The sequence below is a fragment of the Stegodyphus dumicola genome, chromosome 3 (assembly GCF_044657685.1).
Source record: "Stegodyphus dumicola isolate Sdum_Otavi_A_Nest chromosome 3, ASM4465768v1".
NCBI lineage: Eukaryota > Metazoa > Arthropoda > Arachnida > Araneae > Eresidae > Stegodyphus > Stegodyphus dumicola.
Window position 1 is genome coordinate 71,390,539 of NC_140770.1, and position 24,178 is coordinate 71,414,716.

At 33.1% G+C, this 24,178-nt stretch overlaps 1 long non-coding RNA gene across 1 annotated transcript in view; it reads left to right on the forward strand.

The window, feature by feature from the left end:
• The first annotated feature begins 2,280 nt into the window (after positions 1-2,280).
• The window catches only part of LOC146998027 (uncharacterized), a 155,055-nt gene continuing 133,157 nt past the window's right edge, over positions 2,281-24,178 (forward strand). Inside the window, exons 1-2 of the long non-coding RNA XR_015039987.1 lie at positions 2,281-2,615; positions 12,794-12,900. This is a non-coding gene — a long non-coding RNA (uncharacterized LOC146998027). The remainder of the gene's footprint in view (positions 2,616-12,793; positions 12,901-24,178) is intronic.

The window sequence follows — 24,178 nt, forward strand, 5'->3', positions numbered from 1 at the left end:
GGCTATGAGCAAGTCATCGACAAAAGCGTAAACGCCTTCTAAATCCCGCGTGACTTCATCTATAAAACGTTGAAAAGTCGCAGATGCATTGCATAAGCCGAATTGCATACGGGTACTTTCGAATAAACCGAATGGTGTGCATATGGCGGTTTTGTGGATGTCGGCTGGGTTAATTGGTATTTGATGGTATGCCTTAATCAGGTCAACATGACTAAAAATTTTAGTACCGTGCAATGCAGCAGTAAAATCGGCTAAGCATGGAATAGGGTATTTGTCTTTTATTGTTTGAGCGTTCAATGCTCGATAATCTCCTACAGGTCTCCATTCCAGACTTCCCTTTTTTGGAACCATGTGAAGTGGGGATGCATAATTGCTGCTCGAAGGTCTCAAATGCCCCAATTGCATCATAGTTTGAAATTCTTGTTTTGCTATTTTTAAGCGATCTGGAGCTAACCGACGAGGTTTTGCAACCACAGGTGGACCTTTAGTTATGATATAATGAACGGTGTTATGTTTAACAGGTTGGTTAGGATCTGGTAATCTAGTAACTGAAGGAAATTCTTTTAAAATTTTGTGATATGGTGTATCACTAAATACAGTTTTTACTGAATAAATGCTTGCATTTTTCACGCAACCGACGGTTTTAAAATGCGTTTTTAAATCTTTGAGACATTTGTTTCTGAGATCAGGCACCAATTCAAAGAAATGGAGAAAATCTGCTCCAAGAATGGGTGTACTAACATTTGCTATAAGAAAAGTCCATGTAAACTGTCGTCTTAATTTGAAATCCAAAGAAAGTGTTTTTTGACCATAAACATGAATAGTAGAAGAATTAGCAGCGAAAAGTGTTTGTTGGGACGAATTCCGTTTTTGAGAATTATTTGCTGGAAGTAGGGACACGTCAGAGCCGGTATCGACCAAGAATGAAAGGTTTGTTCTACGGTCACGAACGAACAGGCGACGTGAAACTTGAGGCAAAGAATAAGTCGCCTCTATTCTTTGCTGGTTTCGTTTCCCTGCCATGAACAAGGTTTTGTACATTTGTCATCTCTACACTTTTTCCCAAAACGTCTATGATACCAGCAAACAGAATAATCTCTCCTTTTGGAATTGCTTCTTTCCTTATTGCGATCTCCGCGATTTGGCGAGCGACCACGAGAAAGAGAAATGCGATCAATACGTTTGTTTAATTTTTCTATTTGTTTAAATAATTTATCCTCAAGAGACTGATCGACTGTGCGAGAAACGGCACAAGTCCCTGGGGTTGGATTTACTTCTAAAATTCTGTCGGCAATTTCTGCAGCTTTATCTACAGTTAAATTGGACACCGCTGCCAAAATAGACTGAACAGTCGAAGGCAAACGTTGAAGGAATAATTCTAACATTAAGTTATCAGGAACATTTAAAGATTCTGCTCGACGTTTCATATTTCTAAGCAAATCGGAAGGTTTTCGAGAACCTAATTCTTCTCCAGATAATAATTGGCGAATTTCTTGCTGAGAAGATTCTCCTGAACGATTTATTAACTCAGTTTTAAGCTTTGCATATGGATCAATAGGGTCTGGTTTCATAAGTAAATCCCGTACTATCGATGCAATATCTGGAGGAAGATGAGCAACTATATAATTATATTTAGTAATGGATTCTGTGATAGGTTTGGGGGTGGCAAGAGCAAAAGTACTTTCACACATAATAAACCATAAAGATGGGTCTGATCGGTTATAAACCGGAATTTGGACGGCATAAACATCAGACATTGTGCAAGGTTTTTAAGCCAAAATAAAAGGAAAAATTTAACTAAAGAAAATTAAATTAAATGATAAGTAGAAAACGTAATTATAAAATGATCTATAATTACTACTCATCTGTGATCCGGAGGACGAAAACCGATGTAATCCATTACTTCTGGTTTGGAGATCTTGAGTGATGGCTTGTAGTCAAAACCGAAAGTGCTTGAGAACTGTTCATACGATTTAACACAGTCCAGGTTACCATTATTGAAATTTCCTGTTATGTTTTACCACCAATCCTCGAGTTCCATATCACAGATTATGTTCTTACTGCATTAATATAAATATTAACGAGACATAGTGCACAATAAAAATTAAGCTTTATTTCGGAATTTCGCGCACACTGCCCGACAGCTTGCCTGTTTCGCTCTGCTCGCTACTCGTGAGAAACTTCTCCTCTAGGGTTGCCACACTTATCGGAGGGCGCAAGGCGCGCTCCTTATCGCCATCACCACAGATGAACGTCGCAGAAAAGAGCAACATCTGTGATCGACTGTCCTGCTTCAACGCGCCTCACAGCATGCCAGCACCCAGAATCTTCCATTCGTCTTCTGGAAGTCATAGAAACTCGTATGTCTTGACAACAAATTGTACGAAAGTTTTAAACACCTTCTGTCAGCACTTACAATTAACTTCTGTAACTCTTCATAAAGCTGCCTGCTTATAAGACTGCCTTTTTTGCATATTTCTTGACATGAAAGCTTGATTGGCTGTTAGCTAACATATTTGCATACTTCCATCTACCTCTGCAGCGAATTGCATCCTCTTCAATTCTGATTGGCTTCCGGAAATCAGCATTTTCCTCTCCGTGCTTAACTTTTGGAAGTGAGTGTATATATATAAATCCAAAATTCTTGTATAGTCAAAATGTTAAAATATACGTATATGTACTAATGTTAAAATTTTAAGGTTCTATACTGCTGATGCTTTTATTCCAAGCATGATTCAGAAATGCTGCTAGATAAAAATCAGACCGAATGCACTGAATATTTAAAAACAATTTTTGGAATTTAAAATGCCATGTTTAAGAAAATTCAATTTAAATACGGAAAACTAAATGCAAAATAGGAACTACATATATTAAAAATTTTATCAAAGTTAAATTTAAAAAATAATCATTATGATAAAATATTGTTTTAGCCCAAAATATTAATTTAAAAGATTTTTGCATTCCTATAAATCTTGGCTATGGAAGAAACCCATAATTTTATTTTGCATTTCCCACAGGTTATAGAAACGTTATGTTAGATCCCTTACATAGATTACGGATTGGACGAAGCAAGCACATCACTTACTTTCCACTAAACCGTAATCCTAAAAAATTTCTACTTTTAAGATAGGCGAAAATGTGTTTTCAGTGAAAGGAATTCAGAAACATTTCAGTCTAAAGGAAAAACTTACTGCAGAAATTTCAACTATCAATTCTGACTATTCTTGTTCTAGTAAGGAAGAAAGTGAATATAACTTTGATTTGTACGGTAGAATCATGCTATGACCATAGAAACTTTCTAAGGCTTTTCCTAACTTATATTAGCTAATTGGCAACAAATGTGCTATTTCTGGATCATTGTTTAACGCCTGTGATTGCATGAACTAGTACAAAATTTCATAATTATATTTTAGGCACTACGCATAAAGATATTCTTAAAGAAGGATAAAGAGTATTTTTAACATTTATTCGCAAAAAATATTCAAACACACAGTTAAAATTTGTGTGTATCTGTGCACTGTATCTTTGAGATGAATGTTTGGTGTATTTAGGTAATATAAAATACATTACTAGTTATGTTATGGGAAGAAAAATAAGCTGCAATGCACATAATTTTTATAAATTGCTAATTTTAAAACTTATGCGAAAAAGAAACAGGAAATAAACTTATTAAAGTAAAACAAATGTGTTTAGAGTCCTGTATTATATTTAATGAAATTAAATAATGAATAATCTGCATAAATGTATGTATATTTCTCGCATTGTGATAAAACAGCGGTTGCTCCCGAATATGGGCATGTGGAAGCCCAAATTTGGAATTTGGAATTTGTTTTATTATCGATTTCATATTTTGTAAAACTTTAACGAATTTTTAATTAACAAACTCAATGATATCAAAGCGAGAAATGGCAATACTGTACGGGAAAAAAAAAAAAAAAAAAAAAATTATCTCCAGCGCGCAAGACTGTGTATCGGAAATTCTAAAGATATGCTCATTTTAAAATTGTTTTGCGATATTGCTGTTAAATTGAATTTTATGGTTAAAGTGCGAAGAACATGATATTTAATAAATAAAAGTAACACACAAAACGTTAAAAAAACGCCCCTTTAGGCGTAATGTAAAATCTGAAAGCTTTCAGATATTTTATTATTATTATTATTATTATTATTATTATTTTCATTTACGTTTTACTTCTTTGCTGCTAACCAGTTGCGAAGATCTAGCCTCTTAACTAAGCAGAATACTTAAGCCATGCTTAACAAAAAGTATAAAAAGAAAAAATATACCATGATTAATATTTATTGTACAAAATTAAAAGAGTTAATACTTATTCGAATTAGAACCATTTTGTTCTATCTAACAGCCATCGGTGAAGAATTCCTTGCGGCAAATAGCAGTATTTCAAAGTATTTTCAAAGAAATTTAGAGAATGTTACTAAGGAGATCTGTTCACGAGTTGAATTGCATTCGAATATCTTCGTTTATTGCCCTCATTAACTCTTTTTCAGATCTTCCAAATCAATATTTTCTCACTGATTGAGCTTTGTAGCATATTATCTCTTTTAAATGACTTGTTTTACTCTGAACTCAAATACAACAAAATAGCTTGCATTGCTGTTCTATGCATCATTCTGATAGAATGAATGCAAAATGGTTTTCGATAACTATATAATTTAATAATGTTTAAAAATTATTTCTAAAGCCTGCCAATATAGTAGACAGGAAATTTGCAATTCTTATTATCAAAAATGAATTCATGTTCAATTAATCGATTGAATTCCATCCGTGTTAGTGTAAATTAAGTTCTGAATGAGCTGTATGTCTTTCCGAATCAAAAGTGAACGGAGTTCTAATTCTTCATTTTATTCCGTAGTTTTAAAAGCTAAATATTTTTTTAATAACTTTTCTAGATCCAGAATTAAAATCGCTTTATCCATTGTTGAATTTTAAGTATTTTTCATAAATCCCCTAGCGTAGTTTCAATAAGAGACTGCGTTCTGAAAAAGAGAAGGGAGGGGATGTTTCACATCTCGAATTTTTCTATAAATAATGCAATTTTCTATAACTTTATAAACTTAAGCTGTGAGTGAATGCATGTGGGTGAAATAATTGCGTAAAAAGTTCGACATTCTAACAGGATGCTGAGTCATAGACTTCGTCCAAGGTCATGTATATTTACAAAAATTTTAAGAGGAATGTATTTTCACACAAAAATCTTATTCTGTAAATGTAAAAATAAACAGGTCTTTATCGTTGGCTTCTGACGAAACAGGCAAACGCTCCACAGTTTTCAAAGCAGATCTTTCCAAATGAGCCTTTAAATAATTAATCTAATTTTAGGGACTCATTATTGTTCACAGCTATTTCGAAACCATTTAAAAAAGTAAGCCATTTTAGGCCGCCATCTCAGTAGAATCTGGCAATACAGTATTTTGGTACTTTAATACGAAGGCTATCAGAGTTCGTAGAGCCGCTAGAGGCCCATAGTTTGTTATTACTACAGCTTTCGGAAAATTTCTCGATTTTCATTTTCACACGAAATTGTCAAAGTAATACTTTTTTTTATAGTCTTGTGTAGTTTCGAATTCGATATCGAATTCTTCAGACTTCAAAAGTGGTTCAAGTTTTTGAGCTACTCAGGTTAGAGATTCACATTTAATAGAAAGAACTCGTCTATCTTTCCAGCATTCAAATCTGCGTTCGATAATTCAGTTTCTAAATCATTAACTGCCTTCGTAACAGCTGTTCTTAGCAATTTACATTTCCTTTTTAATAATTCATATGATTATGCTTCCATATTTTAACATATATACAAATTCCGAGAATGCTGTCAATTCAAATTAAGTCCAAAATATAAAAATTTACAATAAATTTCAAATTAAGTTCAGAATATAAAAATTTTCAATAAAAGTCAATTTGTTTCAAAGTATACACAACACAGTTAACTTTACAAATGTCATTTACTTCAAATATGAATTCGACATGCTCAGCTTCAATGTTTCAAAATAAACAGAAGTTCGACATTCAAGTTATTTCAAAATTATTTCTAGTTTCGATTCCAATAGCATTAATTATCATTCTAAAACCAGTTAATGTAAATTAAGAATAAGAAGTTTCACTTACAATTTTCCTACAAAGGTTCTAATCCGGTGCAAGCTTACCTAGACAAAATTTCAATGAACTGTACTTGAAATCTATATTCCAAGAAAAACACTTTTATTTGAAATAATTTTTATATGTCGAAAACGAAAAACATAGTTTCAAAACACTGCATATCTACACGAAAACAGGCAATCGAAGCAAATTACAACCGATGTCTTTATATCTCTTTGTGAACCCTGTACTCTTGTTGCTAATGTTAATGACATAAAAAACATATTTCACACGGGTAGTCCATCTGATGTAAACAGAATTGTCTATTTTTTTAATAATTTTCTTTGGAGGCCATTTTTCGACAGACTCTTTTAGACAAAAAAAATCTGGAAAACCATATACATTGCCTTCTTGCTCATACTGGAGCAATTTAAAGCACCATCTTGGGGCATTTTAAGTACATCTTCTTGTGTGATTTGACTGATATCGATCAAGGTAAAAGAACATTAAAATTTTCCATCAAGGAACACGGTTTTTATATCCGAAAAGGATAAATAAACAAATCTTCAATAACCAATTACAGTTGGACTTAAATATTAACTTCGGTTCTGCGAAAATTATCCATTAAGCATCTGCAGTTGGTAAGTTTTATTTCCCTGAGGCTTTTTCCATTCATAAAAATTCAGCCTCTTAGTTAATGACATTAACTCCAGTCCTTCTGCACGGTTTTAGAATTCTAATATCTTAGTTTTTAACGTTTCATTACTATTTTCCTCGAGTGATGGTGATGTCTTCATTTTCGCGCTTTCCTCCTCCTATTGCTGCGGTAAAGTACGGTCGTTGCTCATTGCATTTCGCAGATTTAATTTTTTCGCTCTTTAAGAAGAGGATGTGTGTCTAATCGTCGTTTAAATTCGATAATCAGAATCTACGCTAAAATAAGGGCGCTGCTTAATTTTTAACCATCTTCTTGATTTAAAATTTGCTGAATAAAAAGGAGTATTTAATAAAGTAAGTTTCCCTCATTTCTTAGGCAGTTAGCCTTTGTGTGCTTAAAACTAACAAATCCAATCGAATCTTCTTTTTCTCTCCTCCAAAGCCACTAGGCAATCCATTAACACACTGCTGAACAGTTGCTAAGGACGGATGACAGTAGCAGCGATAGCAACCCCATAATAGACGGCACGAAAATATGCAAATTAGCATACGTGCGGGACACAGTAAGACATGTTATGCGTATGCAAATTTTGGATTGTTGTTTGCCATGTGATAGCGCTTATGAGAGCTATCAATGATTTGACGCATATTGACCTTTGTTGTTCAAAAGCAAAATTTAACAGGAAAGAATCAATTGACGAACTTGCAATTTCGGTATGTATTCCCGACATCACTTAAATAATTTTACGCATGGCCTTATTATTGGCAAGATAAAAGATGGAAGATAACAAATGTTGCCAGGGATTCGAGGTCAGCCACAATGTTATTTCAAGGCTTTGGAAATCATTCCAAACAAATAAAATGTGTAGCAAACTTCACAAGAAAAGTCGTGTTGTCAGTACGAAGCATACAGAAGATAGGCACATAGCACTATAGACAAAAAGGAACCACCGCAGAACAGCTACTGAGGTAACAAATCAGTTATTTATTGCTACTGGCCAGCGAATCTCCCGGAAACCTGTATCCAGACATTTGCATCAACGAGGAACGCTGGCCATTGCATTGCATTGTCTAGACGTCAACGTTTCGCCTGTTTGCAATGGTTTCGTCAACATCACAACTAAAGGGAAAAAGACTGGGCTTATGTACTATTCTCTGAAAGTAGGTTCAATCTGTCGTCTGACTGTGGACGACAACGGATGTAGCGTGAGAGTGATACTGCATTATAATCCTTTAAATATACAGGAAAGTGACTGATATCTTACATGTAGTATTATGGTATGGGCTGGAATCATGATCAACGGCTGTTTATCTCTCTATATGCTTCCAGTTGGAACCATGACTAGTCAACAATACATTAATAATATTCTGCTGCCTCACGTTCTCATGATCTGCAGTGCTGTCGGTGATAATTGTGTTTTCATAGACTACAAAGCAACTTGTCATCGAATAGTTGCTGTCCAGAAGTGTCTAGTGAGTGAGGATATTCAAAGTATCGTATCGCCAGCACGTTTTTCAGATCTGAATCCCTTTGAAAATGTTTGGAATACTTTGAAGAGAAGTCCTGCTGGTTACAATTCCCCTACAATAAACAAGGACACTCTCATCCGTACACTGGCAGAGGAATAGGATAAATTATTCCAACAGCAGCAAGATAATGCTGTGCAAAGCATGACACGATGTGTGGATCTTGCATTGCCCTCCATGGTGGACGTATCCTGTATTGAAATCTTACGCCAGAAGCTTCCGTATGGAAATTATATTTTTTCCCTTTTACGTATTCAGCACAAAATGACCATTTTGTCCCGTTTCAAAGCCTTCTGCATTTCAGAACACACTAAATTACCATTATTGTTATCTCCTGGCATTTTTTTTACTTCACTTAGCATCCAACCACACTTACTTTTTTACGCGCTAGGTAGCCGTTTGTGATCTGCCCTTAGCAATTGTTCACTAGTGTATCTGTAAACATAAGAATAGCAATAATAATGTGCACTTAAATCTTAATTAACTATTTTATCTTCTTGCATAGCTACAGCTTTAGAAAACCGTTACGCATTATAATTTGTCTCTCCAGTTTTGCGTTTGCATCATTGCCTACAATATAAATACAGGAACATGAATAAGAAGGCGGAATACTATAATTTCACCATTAGTGGGATAGGTATAATCTCACCGCTCTAACAATGCAGCTCCTTAGTTTTAAGAGAACTTCCTGGGGGGTGCAGTCCGAGTGTCTATCAACCTCTTTTCCTGCTACCAAACTACTCAAACTTTCTGCTGCCATTATTTAAATTACCTCCATGAAGTTCAGACATTGTAACTAAAAAACATCCTTATTTTCTGTGGTTCGAAACTGGGCTAATTGGTACGTCAGGATTCATATCCATGAAACTTCTTTAAGGCAATCCCCGCAGCTTTAGACGATTTGGATCATGTGTGGAACTGGTCCGTTTATAGAACATGGCTGTCGCTGATGTTGAATACCATCATATAGTGATGCTTTTAGAGGCGTCGTCGCGAAGAGATGATAGTCATGAAAGAATTCACTGATATTTCTTCATAATGTTTAATTAATAATTATTTAATACTAAATAAAATATCTCCAGCTAGACCTAAAAATTCAAAAGTCTATTTTTTGTTTGACGGGAGAAAGATATGCACCATCGTATCTTGCTTTTCTAAGCTCCCTTAGGACAATAAAACTGGAAGTGTGTGTGTGTGCGTAAGCGCGGTGTCGTTTATGAAATACCTACTTTAATCATATAGCACATTTTAATCCTAATTGCTTTCAAGAACCACTTCAAATGAAGTTAAAGAATGCATTTTAATAAGAAAAAAGCCTTGAGCAATATATTTAATTATTTAACAACATATTATAAGGTATTTTCTCCCTCCTTTCTGCATGCCTCCGTGGTTTAATGGTAGCACACTCGACGCGTATTCGAGAGATCCAGGTTTGAGTCCCGGTGAGAGCATTGATCATTTTTTACGTCTCCTGCTTTAAAATAACCTAGTGTTTCTACAATAATTTTAATATTTATTTATTATTGAATAATAAAAGAATATACTAAACCCATTTCGCTTTTTTTTACTTAAATTATGCAAAATAATGTTTTATTAAGTTTTCAAAGCAGAATAAAATTTATTTTTTGTTTTTAATACGTTTTATTTTTATTATACATTACGTTCCCGCAGATGGTTTACTGGTCAGTGGAAGATGACTACTCATTTAACTCCAAGCAAGATTTGGATCTAGTTGTATTTGTTGCCTCTTTTACCCCTTCTTCGCGGGTGGGATATCTATCTCCTCTTCATATGCATCCTAGACAACATTCTTCTTGATAATGAGAAGACTAAATAAACGATGTGTTCGCCAATTCTCGTCAAATGCTTGACGGAAAAATTTCTATCCAATGATGTACCATCCCCTATCGAATACCTTCCATAACATGACCAAAGCTAGTGATCATTTAACCTTTTCGGTGATCAGATAGCATGAGAGGCTTCCGTGAATCTCAAGCATGCTTCATAAACTTTGCGTCTGGTCATAAGGAAGAAAATGCATGTTATACAGAGCTAGAGCCAAAACCTAGTATAAAGCTTCAGTCTCTGAAGTAAAGTTAGGATTGAAAAAGAAAAGCAGTTGAATAATGGTAAGAAAAACAAAAGGCAGTTGTGCTATATTTTCCTAGTACTATGCTGTATCCTAGTGTCCTAGTGTTTATAGTAATCTTCCGTCAGTCGAACTGAAGAACTTCTCTTTGCACTACAAGAGTACATAAAGAAGCATGTTTTAAGACCTCATAATAATAGCATTATTTTATTAATATCTTCAGAAAATCCGGTTTCCTCTAAATACCCAAAGAATAATGTCAACATTTCTCGCGAAAAATAATAATTTCCACATCCAGATAAGAGAAAATTATGAGGTCATATAGTCTTTTATTGTTGAAAATAAATCGTATACTAAATCTTGTCAAGCGAATTTTATTCTTACTTTTCAATTTGAGAAGTTTAATTCCGACAACAGTTAATTAATTTACATGAGAGAGAAGTTAGAAATTTTTATTTCAAAATCAGTTCCCGCATCTCATGTTAATTTGCTCTGAGCACTAAATTATATAAATTTGTTTAGCATACTTAGATTTAAAAATGATGTTTAATTTACGCCCTTCTTCAACAAACATTTCCAAACGATGATCCACGAAATAAATGTTTGCAAATATTGCAGTGAACACTGATCAATATTTAATCTTACAATCCTTACTATGCGCCGCGATGACGGTTTTACTGTTTACCTTGCACTTTTCTTCGCATCATCACATCTGACAGAACCACTGAGCATAATTACAAGAAGCGTAGGTTACGAACTACCGGTTTCTGGCAGTAATTACAGACTGCAAAAATGACTGGATTGTAAAACCCTATAATTTTGCACATTTCTTTACTGTAATTGAAGTCTCGCTGGAAAAACGTAAAAACGGAAGTATTATATAGAAGTCTTCTCTTAGATACTTAATTAAATACGCGCTTTCGTAGGGAGACAACATGCAGGAACAATGAGAAATGGAACGGTTTTAATATCCGACCATAAAATCCAGTGAAGCCTTAGAATGTGTCGTCAACAAAAGTTCTTTATTCGGAATTGAAAAGGAAGCAGGCGGTTTCGTGAATTACTAATATATTTAATTTATTTAAGAGTATAGGTTTGGTATTTGGTTTTAATAGATCATACTACCGAAATGAATTAGAAATCCTTAGAGATAAGGGCTTTGCGATGATTTTTAAATGAATTGTTTGAAGAGCATTAATTGTAAAATTCTCACAGCTAAGCCTTTATTATTGAAATGGGGAATATTTTTAATCAAGTTTTTTCTGAAAATATTAAATCGGGAATGGCAACAGAAATGCAAACTGCAGATATTATTTGAGACCAGATGAATCTGATATTGGCTATTATTAGTGCAATTTTTGCACATTTTAGAGTAAATTTTCATTTGAAAATGGTACTTGCGGCATAGAAAAATATTTGTTTAAATAATTTTAATTGTTTTCATGCAGTTATAAGTTTAACAAAGCATGAAAGAATGTCGATGAATTTAGTAGACCGTGGATTCATTGTACGAGATTTTCATATTTTTATTCAGTGTAATAATATTAATACTTTTTAATGCATTTCAAAAGACTTTACGACACCTACTTGACAACAGAGATAACTATCACATATATGGAAATAGATCTGAATACCTGACATGACTTGATTGCGATCGCTAAGAGAAAAAGCACGTTAAATTTTGTCGCGCGAAAGTTTTGTTTTGTGATTAATGGCAAAGGAAGAAGGATATGAGGCCTTCGAGTAATTCTTTCAACTTACTCTTCGTCAAACCTGGAATGTTATAGGCGAATGATTTAGTCTGCAACCGTTGTTAAAATAAGTTTGGACGCCCACATTCTGCTTTTGTTTGCTCACTAATTTCAAATCTTCCGCTAAATCAACTCTAAAACAGATAGATTTATGTGCTTAAGAAGTCACTTGCCAGCTTTATAAAAATATAAATAATCGAAGAGTGAAAACTACTGTTTCTGTTAGTGTTTAGTACGTCAAGAGAGAAAATTAAACAAACTTAATTCCAATCGTGTAACAACTGCATGCGATAGCAAATGTCATGATGCATTATTACTCATTAAGATATTATTTAAGTTCTGAGTTTTACATATATTTAAATTCATGTAGAGAATATAATTAAACAAGATTCTGAACTAACTCGCTGGATCGTATAGCTCAGCTCACAAACAAAAACTGAGATCCAATGAAGATTCGTTTAAATTTATTAGGTTTTATAGGAGCCTTTTACATTTTTACTTTTCTGTGAGTACTTAAATAAAAAGAATATTATTTATTTTTGTGAGTAATACTAGGTAATTTTGGTGCTGGTACACTTAAAATTCTATCAAGATTATTCAGTATTTTTTAATTTAAATTTCTGCTATATGAACATACTGCATTTTTTTAATATATTTTCTTGTTTACCTTGATAGGTCTCGCAAAGCGGATTTATGCAATGCAGCTTAGGCCAAATTAATTGGTCTTCACGTCAGAGGATCGGAACGATGTCTAAATGTTCCATCTTGTTGAAATGGATCGGGTATGAAAATTATTTTAGAAATTGAATGCTATTAAAATGAATGAATTTCGATTAAAATATGGAAAAGAATGCGAATATGGAAAAGAATATAAATTATTTGTATGTATTTGGAAGAAGAAATGAAGACGAAACAGAAATCATAATAAGAAATCTCATGATGCAGTTATGTATTAGGATGAGTCAAAAGCCATCGGTTATTCTTATAGTTTATTCAGATATTTATGAAATATAAATATGAAAGTATATTCTTCAGTATTAAAAACGGTCATACTGTATGGTCCTAGAAAGTGTTGTTTTAATTTCTAGTTTTTATTGCATTAAAAATTTATTTACCTACTATTGATACAAAACTTCTTCACATTCGATTTTGTTCAAAAACCTTCAGTGATGAAATTACATCACCAGATAGGTTGGAATACTTGAAAGGATAAATTCTGAAAGTGATTTAAGATAAAAAATCAATATCTTTTATATAAAATATTATTCCTAAGACTTAACTCGCAACATGCGAAAGAGCGTTGCTGATGATTTAACCAGAGTCGATATTCTTGGACGAACTGCGATCAGTTTCTCCATTCGTTTGGAATAAAACTTCGTGGAATAAACTACAACTGGTCCTCCGGGTCCACGGACACCTTAAGAAAATGAATTTCTCCAAATAATTCCATAAGTAAGTCACAGTATCATAGAATGCTGTAGTGGTTTCCTATTCCAAAATTAGTTATTTTTCAATTAAGAATTCTTCTGTGGGTGAAGGAATGTTAAACAATTTTCTTCGTACATTCCTACATCTTTCAGTTTTGAAAGAAATGTTGAAATTTTATGGTATTTTCTTTTCCCCTCCCGCTTATCCTTTGGAGTTAGTAAATGATGCTGGACTGTGAAATTCTTAACCCAAACATGTGTATGTTTCTTTAATCACCTTTGAACCATTGCAGTACAAGATTTTTGTATGATAATGAGATTTCACTTTTCATTTGATTTAAACCAGAAATATGCCGTGATTTCTGACACCATTTTTACACACCCCTCTTCTCCAAAAAATGCACCTTGCTTTATATGTAGTCCTTGCAATATTTAAATATATAACCAGAAAATAAAATCTCGTGGGTGCTGAATTTTTCAGTGATCGTGTAGGAAGCACGTTAACGTTTGTAACAAAATGGTAGTAATGTTTTAACGCGTTACAGTAAAAGGTTATTCAACCATAAATTAAAGTCATTCGTATGATACAGTCAATTATTAAAGATGTACGCTTAGGAAATCAATTTTGCCACTCGGTTATAAGCCGAAGTCCATTTCCCATTACTAGTCAATATTTTTTTCATAAAATTCGGGAAAACTGTCTTCAGTTTCAACTAAATTATTTTTTAGTTATATTTAATGTAAAATCTTCGTTTTCGTCTTTTGAATCTGTAAGAGCTGATATTGCCTTCAAAACCCCAAGTACACATTCCGTTTAAATTCTTTTCCTTAATCAAATGGTATTTCAAAGAAATAAAATTGAGACCTGTTTTTAATCATTATCGCTAGTTGTTATTCATCAGATTAAATGAAACAATTGATCAAAAATATTCAACCCTTGAAAGTTGTTGACTCATTGTATATTTATGAAATAATAGCAGCATGGGAAAGACGGAGCAGTGTTGATGCATACGTAGATCCATATTGAAGAAGAAGCATTTGGATTGCGTAGAATTCTAATATGAAACGTTCGTAATATCTAAGAAACTTGCCAGTCGAAGCAGTTTTAACTCCATTTTTATTTGCAATTGACATTTGTGGCCACAATCACTTGGCACTCTATTCGTACCTATTCACAAAACATTTACATTTTTAATATTATTGCGATAGCAAACAAGACAGCGAAATTACATCCTAGCAGGTTAGCGAGCGAAGCTGAAGTGCGTAGTTATGCAAAATGGAAGCACAGGAAGAGAAAAGTTTTGGTTTGAGTTTAAAGTTTCAGTTGCCACTTCATCAGCGCTGCGCAAATCATGCAAAATCGAATGATCTAGATATGATGCAATTCAGAGAAGTTATTACGATTTTTAAAACAGAGAGGAAGAATTAAAGAGTTAATCGTTACTTTAAATTATAATTTTGATTCACATACTTTTTATCTTACATTTATATATTCATTCAGTTGTAGGTAGACTAGTAACCATAGAACAAAAGGAAAGTCCTTAAAATATATCATGCAGTCTCTTTTACAAAAGTAAAATAAGGTATTATGGCTCTTTTAGTTTCAGAAATAGGCATCTTCAGAACTACACCGGCAACCATATGTAAATGAATATAGAGATGCGAAACAAGCCATATGCGTCAAATAAAATTAATTTGAATAAAACTGGCTCTGTTATTAGCCCTAACTGCATGAACAGTTTCAAATAGCGAGTTTAAGCGAAAGTTAGTCTTAGAGACACTTCAAAATAATCAACCACCCTAGAGCTATATCCAGGCTGTTTCGGCGAAACATGAATTAAGATTCACGGCTGCTTTCTGCGTTGATGAATAATAAACAGGAAAGGAATCGCCAGCCAAGGAAAATGCTCAAGCATCAGGCACGATATTATTTCGAATGACCGCACCAAAACAATATCAAAATTCGGGACGTGCTGCCGACTCCATCCCTCATCCATCCTTGCAGAAGAAAATCCGTGGCCAGTTCGTGTGTGGCAGGTTATGGCCACCCAGAGCTGCCCGATTGGCATTCCTTGGTCCCGCCCCTGGCTCTCGCGTATTGTGGGGTCTAAAATAACCACTCATCATCATCTGCGGTTTCATAACTATATTTCGGAAGACTCACCTTCAGCACCGACGTGGTCCCACTTTGCCAGGGCAATGTGCTACGCGCGGAAAAGTTGACGCAAATTTATAATTTATTTTTGTAACACAGAACGTGATCACTTGTATAAACTTGGTGGTTTCAGATAGCGTTTAGAAATTTACGCTAGACGCCAACGTTAATTTACCTTATAACCTTCGACTTTTCAGTTTTAGTTTTCACCATCAGTTTACGCCTTTTCAGTTTTAGTTTACATGAAATCATCCCTCTACATTTGCAAATATAAAATAAATGCAAATGCATAATGGAGCATGACTAGAGATACCATTTAAATAATAAAAAGAGCTTTCCCTTTCATCATTACTTATTTTCTGCCATTCTTAACATTAAACACAATTTATGGTAATATGTTTCTATTATGTTTAAAGATAAAACTTGGCAAATAGCAGCGACTATTAGCCTTGACCTGACGTACTGTATTCAAGGAATTCTCCACGAGTTACTAGAATTTTGGGTCTTGACTCTTAAACTGTTCGTCGAATATTGCCTTCAATCTATGGCATGTTTTATGACTTATTAGGTTAATTGCTTGTGGCTTTTCTTTTAAGTAACCCATAGGAGAAAAAAATCTGAAAGCTTTCAGATTTTATATTACGTCCAAAGAGTCTTTTTTTTTAACATTTACCTTTATTTATAAAATATCATGTTCTTCGCACTTAAACTACGTAAAATTCAATTCAACAGCAACTTCATAAAATATTTAAAAACAACGTATCATTAGAATTTCCGATAGACGGTCTCACAAGCTGGAAATAAAAGTTTTTTTTTCTGTACAGTGTTGCCATTGCTCGCTTTCAAATCGTTGACTTTCTTAATCAAAAATTCGTTAAAGCTACAAATTATGAAATGCACACTAAAGCCAATTCGAAAAATGTTTTTATTTATTTATTCAATTACGTTAAAGCGCTCGAGGGCTATCTACGTAAAATGTTTTCATGTTAAACTTTCTAAAGAAATCTTACTCATATTATATTTTTTCGTAGGGAATACTTAAAAAATATTGTGGCAAGTTCACTATGCCACAGAGGTACACAGCGTGGGGGGAGAAAAAAAGAAAAAAAAAATGGGGACCATTTTTGTATTTCCCGTTCTACTAGGCCGACTGACGAAATTCAAATAGCCTTTTTCATGTCTTAAAAGCGCGATTTAGCATATATATTATACATGGCATTATTCTAACATATAGCATTCTATTTATATATATAGCATTATTCTAACATAGGTACTTTGACACATCGGACGTTTTCTGAAATAACATATCTATTCTTTTCTATATTTCGATTCTAAGGCTCAAATTATGTCTAGAAATTAAATTTTGTAATTTTTGGTGAAACCTTTATGGAGAAATTTAAAAATTTATCTTGGCATATTTTTTCCCATTTTGCGCCAAGAATAATTCACTTGGTGGGATTCTTAATTTATAGTAACCTACTTACTTTCTGTTTTTTTTTTTTTTTTTTTTTTTTCATTGATGCATCAGAGGAAAAAAGGTCCATCGCTCATTCTTTCAAATTATTTTAACAAAGTGCGTAAACCACGTTTTCGTTACTATCGCTTATATTAAATATGCCATATTTCGAAACGCGCCAAAATGTAAATTCATGTATATCTTAGGAAATTTTGAATAAAAACTGTAATTTTTTGCAGATATGCTTAGAAATACATTTACTTTAAAATAATATTAAAAATTTTATAGATTATAATATAAAATATAAAAATTTATAAAAACTGTTTAAAAATTAAAAAAAATTTAAATAAATAATAAAAAATGTGCGAATTATATTTGGATTAAGCCTAAATTTAGCCTAATTCTGGAAGAAGGAATCAAGTAAGTTTAATAAAAAAAAAAGATATATTAATAAATATATATCAAACTAAATTAATACTGAGGAGTTAATTTTTAAAAAAGTACTCGTCCTAGTTTTACAAAACTTGGCAGTTTGGCATAATTTAAGTCTTAGAATCGAAATATGGAAAAAGGTTGGCATGTCATTTCAGAAAAAGTCCAATTTTGTGTCTAAACAGCTATATTAAAACATATATAAATCAAGCAAGGTAGTAATTACAATTTTGAAAAACTAATTTTGGTCTAGAAAACATCTTGCGCAATATGCTACAAAATAAGTAAAATATAAAAAATGTAGTAAGCTCGCCTAAAAGTTACCAAGAGCTGCTGCTCCAAAAAGTTCAACACGTTTTAAAAAATTAATACATATGAAAATCAAACCATTAAACATGTAAAACATTAAAATAACAGAATCAGATAAAAAGGTAAGCGGAAAATGGTAAATTAGCCCAATTCGACTTCCAAACTGGCTTTTCAAGGGAAATTTCATTTATTTGAATGTCGAATCAAGCTAACCCCATTACGCGTTTCGCCGAAACAGACAATTGAAACTTTTTCGCTACAAAAATTTTTTTAAATTTAGACAAAGTGTCTTGGAAATTTTAATAGTCTCAATTCTCTGTTCCAATTTCCCGACGCGTCCGCACAGAATGACACATTAAGGTGTTAAAATATGTTAAACAATACCTAAACATCTTAAATCTAGACTAAAATCAAAATTAAAATCAAAAATAAAATCAAAATAAAAACGAAAATAAATAGCGGTCAGCTATTAGTCCTAAATATACAAAAACATACGGGCTGGGCCTGCAAGCTTAAAGATTAACAATTTAATTTTTATATTTTAGAAATCTGTAATGAAAAACTGTAATTAAAATAAAATAAAAGAAAAGAAAATTAAGATGAGAACAAACAAAGTGGGTCTTGCTAAGACCAAGAAAAAGTTGTAACAAAAGAAACAAAAAACTGACCTGTGGCGATGCAAAGCTCTCCCTCTTAAAACTAGTTGAAAAGTGTTTGCAATTCCTTTCTGTGTACTTCATCCGAATGACTAAATCTATATATAAATCTAATACATTTATAAATCTATATATAACTCTATCCTATGTCGCGCTTTTGAGACATGAAAAACGCAAGTTGAGTTTCGTCAAGCGACCCAGTAGAACGGGAGATATAGAACTGTCCCGTCCCCCCCCTTTTTTTTTTTTTTTTCCGCAGTACAATCTCTAAAGGATTTGCTAATGGTTAACCACCTTAACTACTCATAGTCACTAATGGGCGGATATTACAGTAATAAATTAACAAATTTTAAACTACTGCTTATGAATTTTTACACTGAAGGATGGACTGTAACAGCTGTCAGCATTTCGTAGTTAAAAATGAAATGTTACTGTCATATCAGAGTAATTAAAGAACAGCTTCCTGAATATTTTAATCAAAAATTAAAACGAAAAGCATAGAATTAAAAGTAAGCAGAAGTTACATTTTGCACAAAATTATTAAATTGCCTTGTATGAAAAACTTCTGTAAAAATGAAAATATTTCAATGAACTTCTTCAATTATATAATAATTAACCAGAAATTCCATCGTTGTTGGCGATAAATCAGATGAACATTCACTGTTATTAAAACACAAGACCTGAAATAAATCAAAGAAATAACAAATCGCAAGATTTGTATTTTAGCATTTCGTATATAACACATTTTTTTTTTTTTTTTTTTTTTCAAATAACAAATTTTATTTTAAAAGCTGAATAAAATTATTTCTGTAGCTCAGTAGTTTTAATTTATATACGTTTAACTAAAGCCAAAAATCAAAGTTAATTAAATCTACAAATCAGCGGTATTTATTAAATATAGAATTTTACATTTTATTTCGATAAAAGTCATTCATCATGCCGAATAAACGATAAACTTTAAAGAAAATGTGATAGAAAATATTTATGAAATCCAATATGAAATATTTAGTTTCCATATATATATAGTATAGATGTATTGTATACCTTGCCAATGTATTGACTTTTATAATTAGGGTTTTCTGCCTTGTAATAATATTAAGCTTACATATTGCGAATTTATAACTGCCATAATATCCTTCAGAGACACTTCACGTTTTCGTTTTCAGTAACGGTTTTCTATATTTCGATGCCATTAACATGGTAAAAAATGTACACTTCTTAAAATTATCTTTCCTTTGATCGTAGTTCCTTTATTTTCCTATCCGGTCCTATACTTTTATTTATTCATTTCCCTGTAAATCAATATTTATATAGGTGCTCGTAAGTTTTCCTACAGTATTTTATTAATACAGAAATTACAATTAGAGACTCCCTTTACTGGTATCAGATGGTAGCTGAGAATCGTGCTAGTTTAGGAAAAATTGTATTTATTTGCATTAGTTTATTCATTCAAATTTCCATTCCTTTATATAAATTTCAAATCATTTTGCTTTAACTATATTTAATGGCACTGAATTATAAGTTTTATTTACTGATGTAAAAGTGTGCTTTTTCTATAACTTCAGTTTTGTGAGCAAGTTCTCTTTTCGAAGCTTCGTTAAAAATTGATGAAGGATTTCTGTTGTAGTGTTCTTTACGTTTCCTTTTTCTGTGTTTACACGTGGAGATTTAAACCTAATTAGCTATTAAACTAGATCTGTTTAACTTTTCTTAGTTTAGGCAAATTTATTTTAAATAATAAATAATAATATAAAATATAAAAATAATTAAAAATAAAAATTTATCATCGCATATATTGTGAGGGTAAAACTTTAAGAACACAAACAAGAAAAAATGAGTTAAAAAGGTTTCATTAAAGGATATGTCTTGAATTTTACTCAAATTAAAAAAAAAAAAAATAGCTCCCATTATTTGCGGAATCTCAAATACTCAAATGTATGAACATGTACAACCTAGAAAATAACTTCTGAAACTTACTAACCCGGGCTCAACTATCTCTCACAAACAAATACAAAAATTTGCGCATCAAAGCGTCGATTGGCACAGCAGCTTTCTGTTGGTTGCCACAGCCCTCCCTCTCAACGATAAATTGGTTTATTATTTAAGTTAAAACTCATATTTTTTTTCTGGTGATGCCCGACGAAAAAAATAGAAGATACAGAAAAGAATTAACATAAAATAAAGTGCTAGCTAAAGAAAAGCTTGCACACTCCCGTCCAGAAATAAGCAGATGGAGTGCGCATAAATTGAGCAAGGGAATATGTTTCATCTAAATCATGGAATTGGCTCAATAGTCATCAATCATTATATAGGCAATGTGTTTCAAATAATAAAAAGATGGACGGATTATAGATGTGATCAGATTCTATCTGTATGTCGTCTGATTTCAGTACCTTGTGAGAGGATAAAGATTGGAGGTAATCTTCAGCGGAATTAAAAATAAACTTTAGTTTTAGTGAGAAATATTAACTTTAAAAGTTTTATTAAATACATACACAGCAATTAATGATTCCCAGATCATGAACACAGCTTGCCACCTCGGACCGAACTACCAGCGTTCAGTGATTTTACTGCTCAACCGCTGATGGGCCAATTAATGGCCAGAAGCAGTGATTTGCCGTCAAAAGAACGGCACAAAACTAATCCCGTAATTTTATATGCACTTTACCTTTCAAGTAAATTTTTACCTAACATTCAAAAGCAATAACTGGCAGTAGGTTTTCCAAAATTTTACTATTCTTACGATTCTTATAAAAGAACTAAATTTAAATTTTATCCTTTATTTCAATTCATCTTCAAGAAAGCATTCTTATGATACGTGAAGTAATGAGAAGTAAAATATACTGATGCAGTAATTCCACGTTTAAACTACGGAGAGGGAAAAAGTGAAAAGCCAGTCCTCACACAAGAAATCATTATGAAGCATGCGCAAGCAACCTCTGATGCTATTTTATAATAATACATTCATTAGATATCAGTTGCACAACCCTTTGGTCTCAATTGTTTGTCTATTCTGTTTTTTGGGACAATATGTTTTCAAAAAACAAAAAAGTAATGACAAAAGATAGATCTATTCCGCATGTGCTCTTCTGTACAAGCATGAAATATTATACCCGTAATTCCAAAACGGAGTATTATATAATTCCAAAATTATTAATAATGGACACAATAAAAAGTAATTTGTCTGATAAAAAGTAATCTGTAGACTGTAATGTGCCTGCTGGTTTTGTAGTCTTTTTGAGATAAAATGAATGGTTTTAACTAATTATTTAATTTTTAAAACGTCCATCATATTAAAATATATTTTATTTATTATGGTAAAATTATCAGGATCAATGTTCCGTCTTACCTTCTTCGGGAACATGCAAGGACCTGACTCGGAACAGAGAGCTTACTAAAGCTATGTTCAAAACTGTGGGAAGTAGACAGGATACACAAGAAGGGTATACAAAACCCTTTATTTTTCTCTATTTACAATAACTTCCGTACTTCGGAATACACAGACCCGCTACTTGGAGTCTAACGAAAAAATATAAAAATAGAACTAAACTCTAATTTAACTTTAAAATAATAAACGTGGAAGATTGGCCTTATATTAACAGGAAGCCGTATGTAGTACAGAGAACTATGAACACTACAATACGTTTAAAATTTATCAAGAGGATTAAAACCTCTGGCCTGGAAGGCAACCAGCAACTGCGTAAAACTTCTAAGGTAAGCGGCCTGCTTCGACTCACTGCTTCCTCTCTCTCTCTCTCTTGGCAAAAAGCCACAACTTAAATACTTGGCGTTCGCCAGACAAATTTTGCATAAATACTTTAACGCTTATAATTCTGGCGGGAAGTAGAAAATAAGAAGTGATAGTAAAGATTTAAAATAAAATAAACATTAGTAAAACTTAAGATCCTTACATACTTCCCGCCAGAGTTAATTAGTTTGAAACTGAGGTCTAAAACGACCTTGTTGAAAACTTTTAGCTCTAGAATCTAACGCGAGGCCAATCTTTTACAAACATTTTTCGCTAGAAACTAGAAATTTAAAAGAAAGAAATTTGTTTTTACAATAGCAGCTCACAGGACACACAATTTTTTTCATCTGTACTGCATCAAAACAGAAGCTTTTATTCAAATCTGGTTCCTTCCAGAGATCTGGAAGGTGGTGGTGTGTGGTGTATTTAATTATGGCAAAGCACACTAGGGCTATCTGCCTAAAGGGAGGGATGCCTTTCGTGGAGGACTTTCTAAGGGAAACTAGCTCGTATACACGTTACACATGGGGAAAACCACGAAAACACCCATGCAGCCAGCCCGTTCGCGGGATTCGAACCTCGGACCGAACTACCAGTGTTCAGCGACTTTACCGGTCGGCCGCTGGTGGGCCCCAGAGATCTGGAAGGAAAACTAGTTTAATGAAATGTTACAAAATGAAATGGCAAGTAACATGTATAATTATATTTCTCTTAACATTCTTATTTCATTCATGACTATTTTAATTATCTCTCCCCGTGCTCTCTGACATGTGTTGTAAAAGAACACCAAACACGAATGTGTTTATGTCTATGTGTTCAACACTTCCTCCTACAATCAAAACACTAACGTGTTAAAATTCAACATACCAAGACCTCGTAACACACCCTAATTTCAACTCTAAACCCTGAGGTACTATTCTGAAAGTGGCTAACTCTGAAGTGTAGCGTCAGAGAGCCTAACTACATTCATTCAACCTTTAACACATATTCACCATGATTTAGTCTTTTTATAGTCACACGAATAAAAAAATTTTAACATTACTTTCACTTTTACCATATCACGGTATTTCTTAACATTTAAAATAACAGTTCACATTGTATATAAGAACATATTAACATGCCGTTAATTTTATACATTTGAAAACATACATTAGTAGTACATTGTTAACTTCTATTCTTTTCAAAGCAAGTGCCAATTCTTTCTATATTGAAATACTACATTTCAAAAAGTCTTTCAGACTAAAACTTCTTTCTTGCTAGAATGTTTTAAATAAAATTTATACAATAACTTTTTACAATATTTAAGTCTTTACACAACGCTATTATACATCAACTTTAGTTTTACGCGCGAGTAATTGAAAAACACAATACCAAAATCGGTAACAACTCATTTCTCGCCCATTTGGCGATAAAGGTAGACCTCGCATGAGGTAAAACTTCTTGAAATCTGCCACTTGCAGTAAGAATGAAAGATTAACTTATGTTTGCAAAGTAACATAAAATTTTACTTATCTTTGTGATATTCGGACATTCTTTTCTGGGCCCAGTCCTTAAAGGTAGTGCAGAAAGTTGTTTGATTTATCCTCCTTCTTGTACGGGCTCGCCCTTCAGTGCCTTCCTCTAGAAGCTTCCTTTTTTCACCAGTTCGGTCACCCTTGAATACCTTCTTTTTCGCTTCTGTCTGTGGTCTTGGTCGTTTGATGGCAGCTGGTCTTGGCGGAACCGGGGAACTTCTTTCGTGTTCCTGCTTGGACCTCGTTCCTGGCCGTTCAAATTTTCCTTGTAACTTTTCCTCCGCCGCTGATGGCCCTTCCGCAGTTCGGCGACATTTGCTGCGGAGAGTCCTGTCGGATGAGTAGATCTTCCGTTTTAGAGCC